A 5,211-nucleotide genomic window follows, 5' to 3' on the forward strand; every position below is an offset into this window, starting at 1 on the left:
AACGTTTTTTCAAAATATTATAGTAATATCACTTGTTTTCTATCAATTGATTTAAAAAACCGAATCGAAATTAGCCTGGGGGTTCGCAAGTTACACCCAAACGAAAATGGCGGATTTGGTGCATTTTTCAGTTGTTTTTGTTCGATAACTTCAAAAGTAAATGACATAATGCAATGAAATGTTCTATATAAGATATGGAACTATTTCATAACTGATTTCTATGCTTGATTTGCTCAAAAAGGTAACACAAGGCTAACTTGTCCGCTAGGTGGCGTATAAAAATAATTTTAGATTTAAAAAATTTATAATTTTAGAAAGAAACAAATTGTATAAAAATAATTTTTCTATGTGCCATCTAGGGTTTTGGCCACAAAAACGGGTTTATAAATCATAGTGGGGCGGGGCTTAAACTACGTCGCGTATTTTCAAAATCATTGGCTAGCCGCCGTCGCGAACGAAAATATCAGCTGTAAACAGCCTTGGAAATAACGCTGGTCAGGTGGTCAAAGACCAGTTAATTAATTGCTCAGACCAGTTTATTTATTCAAAATTTGGGGGGTCACTGGTCACCGTGTCCAATTAATTCGAAATAATAACAAAAAACAGAAGGTGACCAGTTTAATAATTCCAAATAATAGGAGATGACCTATTAATTCAAGGTTTATATCAATTTTGATTTCCCTATTCACTGGATTACTATGTACAGCGACTCCGCACGTCGAGTTTAATGTAGAGTCCCTTCGCTCGCATCCCTCGAACTAGTCGAACTGTCTAACCCCCCTCTGGCCTCAAACCCTCAATCCTCTAGTCTCGCTTTCCCCCGAGTACGGTAGGCTACCTGGCAACACGGTAACGGACCGGGGACTCTGGAGTTACGGGGCCTAGAGAAAAAGAGATAATACGGTAAATTACGAGGGTCTTCAAGGCTATGGCAGTTGTCTTAAGTGATATAGTACTATATTGTACTCTCGCCAGTTGAATTTTCTCACATAGGTAGCTTTTAGTTCTTTGATTAAAAAGAGATGGCGATAGAGTCTATCGCGACTCATGCTACGAGCTATTCCAATCTCACTTCAATCTTTATTGCGAAAGTCAAACCTTAGAGTAAAAGTATATGTGGAAAGGAATGAACTATATGCCCCAAAGTGTTAGAAATCAGTCACTCCAGGGGGCTGAAAATCCTCTCTCCGCTACCTTTGGCTGTACGGCATAATTAGAGAAACCTCCGCTACTCTCATTGCCGCTACTATCCAATGGAAAAAGTTGAAAGAAAATAAGTAGTCCCGAACTCGACGCTAACACCAATTTTGAGCTTGCGAGAGTGCGTTTAAGAGCAAATACTGGCATAAAAAGCGGGCGAATCGTCCTTAGGGTTGCTGACTTCCACAGCGTGTTCCAAAGGGTTCCTGAAGCTAACTTGTCAAGTTCCTGTTAAAATCATAGCTTTGCTTAGCCTAATAGATTGATACAGTGCTTCGTCAAAACGTTTCATGTTCATAAAATAGATTTAAAATCATTTAAGTCTAGATATACTTCAAATGTTATATTTTTCATTTTATAACTGTTTCGTTGTCAAAGTTCCGCAAATAGAGAGGCTCAGCTACCAATTTGGTAGCCTGAAGCTCCCTTCAAACCTTCTACTGGACTTTGATTAATCTCTGTGTCCCTGATTACCCTGAGATTTGTGGGTGGTATAAATATTGCCTCGCAAGAAGAGGTGGCCGATGGCAGCACTGACAAGCAGGGCCGTGCAGAGGTATCCTGGGGCCCGAGGCAAACTTACTCGCGGGCCCCTTCGATTTGCACCACCCCCCCCTTGAGCCCTGAAAACTTCTCCCAAGTTATCTTGATTTGCACCCCCCCTTGAGCTTCTTCGATGGGCCCTACAGCTACGGGCCCCCCTCGGGGGCCCTTTTCACCCGGGCCCCGGGGATTTTGCCCCCCCCCCTCTGCACGGCCCTGCTGACAAGGAGACTACCCGAGGTGTAAAACACCGATTTTGTTCAAACTGAGGGGTTAAGTAGGCCTGCCCTTAATGAATCATGAAAATTCCCAAAAGGAAAAGTTTCAACGAGCATTAGTTTTGCCATGGCAACCGAAAATGTTTTTTGACAACACAAAATGGAAAATTAGTGTTGAAAGTGGAAACTCAACTGATATTGATTCATATTTTAGAGCTTTCCATTTTTCTTTCATGTCCTTGCTTCGACTTACTGTTTAAGAAATCGTGAGATTTATTACATGGGTATTACGTCGAAGATATGCCCTCCATTTTCTATGTTCAAATTCATTTCATAGGCATGGTTGTTGCTTCGCGATCATTACTTTGTACTAAACTAAAAGAATACCACTGTTGCTAGAAACTATGGATAATGTACCTACCGAAACAAGCCGCAACTACCGCAAAACTCATCGAGGAAACGAGGCAGCTAACAATCATCGCTTTTCTTCTGCCCACGAATTTGATCACGGTAGCGCTAATAATTGCTTGAGCGAACTTGGACACTCCCATAAGGCGCATATTCAAGTGGAAATTCCCTTTAAATTGAGTGAACGAGATCATGAAACCCAAACCGATAAATGATCTTGAGAATCTAAAAATAATTGCAGTTGTAACACAATTAATTCGATGGTTCCGTCGGTGTGACGGTAAGCCTGTGTTGACAGATAGAAAGCTAATACAAATGAAAGGTGTATGCAATACATGCTCAAACATTTGGATAAGTTCGTGGTCGTATGCAGTGTTCAGGGTCACCCAGAGCGGGCCCGGGCCCTGGTAAAATATAAGTTCCGGGTCCTAAGAGATCCATAACTACTAGATATAGCTAAACTATACTAAAAGCATACCGTGTCTAAGAATACAATTAGTGGAAATTATTCTGCGTAGACTTAACTACAAAACGTATAAACCATATATCAATATTATAATTAACCATATATTTTACGCTTCTACTCATATAAATGTTACAATGTATGAATGTATGTATACGTACCCAATGAGCGTTAGTGAAAATCCCATAATTCTTATTTTTGGATTCTTCATTAACGAGCAAAACGTTGGCTTAATGTTTGATTTGAATTCCTTTCAAATGATACGTTATTTTAGACAAATAAATAAATAATGGTATTCAACTTAGCTGAAATAAAGAAGTAAAGGGAGCTTGTACAGTTTTTAGACGCAAAAATTTATTGCAAAGAGTACGGAAAAGAACACCACACTGACTAACAACTTGTAATATCGCCAAGGCTTTTAGGACGGGAGAGTGGAATTTACCACAGGAGGCTCTCCGACCCCAAAAGGGTTCTCAGAGACTTTGAGCTAAAATAGACCCCTAGTACGTGGCTCAAAGTAGAAACTAATTAATAATATTATCGTATGCTACCTAGTGCTATAACGTCGGTACTTAGAAGTGTTGGTTACACGAAATTTGAAGGTTATCTGAGATTGGGTTCTTTAGAAAGAGCATATTTCTGTATGTAGGAGCACAGAAATATTAATAAAAGTCGGTTGTACGGCTAATATAACTCGGAAAAGAAAATTTTTGGAAATTTTTCGAGATTTTTCATTTGAAAGAATCGAAATATTTTACTTAGAAGCCACTTTTCACACAAAGCACGCGCATCCCAATCCTGGTCTGTTAAATTGTAATTTCAAGTTTTCAAAAATGTTAGAAAACTGATGGCAGTAAAATTTCAAATCGTTATTGCTCACTCAGCGAAATCTCCCCTCCAATATATTACGATAAGAGTTTTCCCTAAGTTTACACAGCTAGAGAGTTCTTCTTTGAACGAATAATTTTGAAGACCGTAGACCAATAGATAAAATAACTTCGTATATAGATAGGAAACTTCAATGGGGCAAACCTGACATCTAGTGAGTGACTGCGCCAGTTAGCTGTGTTCTCAAGAACGTAGAACGTATTGAGGAATTTGAGGTCGGAGTTTTGGGAACAAACGTAATTTGCAAGTGAAATGTCTTCAAATATACTAGAAATAGCGTTTAATACAAACTTGAAATCTTTACTAAATGCTATTTCTTTAGTGCTATTTTTTTAAATTTGCTCTCAGTTCAAGGAAAAAGTACTTTTAATACATATAGCTCCCTTAAGCCTTTGCAATTGGGATTGCGTTACACCAAGGTTCTAGTACGGACTTCGAGTAGTGCGAACTTCACAAAATAATATTATTCGGGTGCCGCCACCAGATGTCGGCCAAAATTCTGGCGTCACTTCTACAACATGAAGTTTCCTATCTATATACGAAGTTATTTTATCTATGCCGTAGACTCAGTGTATTTTTCCGTCACTTTACAATATTACGTTTATTGTTGTAACCAAAGCTATCTCGACCTTCGCGTAAAGAGTACTATTATTAGAACATAGCGCCGATTTGATTCGGGTCGGCGGCGGCGTTTCGCGAAAATTACTAGCGGCGCCACGGCGTGCCAATTTTTCAAAAGTCCTCGGCGGCGTTAATTTTTTCGGCGGCGGCGGTGGCGCGAACGGACAAAAATTTCTCCCCCCCCCCTTTTGAAAATTTGGAAAAAAAAAATTCAAAAATGTTGTTGAAAAAAAATTAGGTTAGGTAGAAAATCTCAAAAAATATTCGGCGGCGAGATCAAAATTTATCGTGGCGGCGTCAGCGATGCGGCGAAAAGTAAATGACCCGGCTCTAACCATCACGTTATCAGGACAGACCGAGATATCACCATTGTTTCAGCAGATAATAAAATTGTGGTTCGAACCACGATAGTTTCAGAAAGCTTTCAAGCCTTAAAGCAAGTGTTGGCGTGAAGTCGCGCTTTTTTCAACAGATATCGCTAGTATCGAAATCAAAACAAGATGCTTAAGCTACATTTTCATCCAAAAGGCGGCACATAAATATACCCCTCACGGTGATTAGCTCGTTTGTAAATTTTACAATAACTTAAATTACAGTAATTTTTAACTATATATTTTATATGGGATATATAATTTAGGCTAAAGTCTACTAAGTTCTAATTATACTACTCAACAATGGTTCTCTGACGACGTTATTGTTTCGCTATTATGAAGTTTAGCTTCCTTTATCATTAATAGATGGCAGCACGCTCTCTAGTAAAGTCGTTTTTGCGAAGAACAGGATAGATTCATTGCCATCTCTAATAACAAGAGGCCCTATCATAATGCAGGTGGCAATGATAGAACCGACAGTTGCTTTAAAGGGAGTATG

Source organism: Leiobunum rupestre, chromosome 3 (assembly GCF_980474605.1).
Source record: "Leiobunum rupestre chromosome 3, qqLeiRupe1.1.hap1, whole genome shotgun sequence".
Lineage (NCBI taxonomy): Eukaryota > Metazoa > Arthropoda > Arachnida > Opiliones > Sclerosomatidae > Leiobunum > Leiobunum rupestre.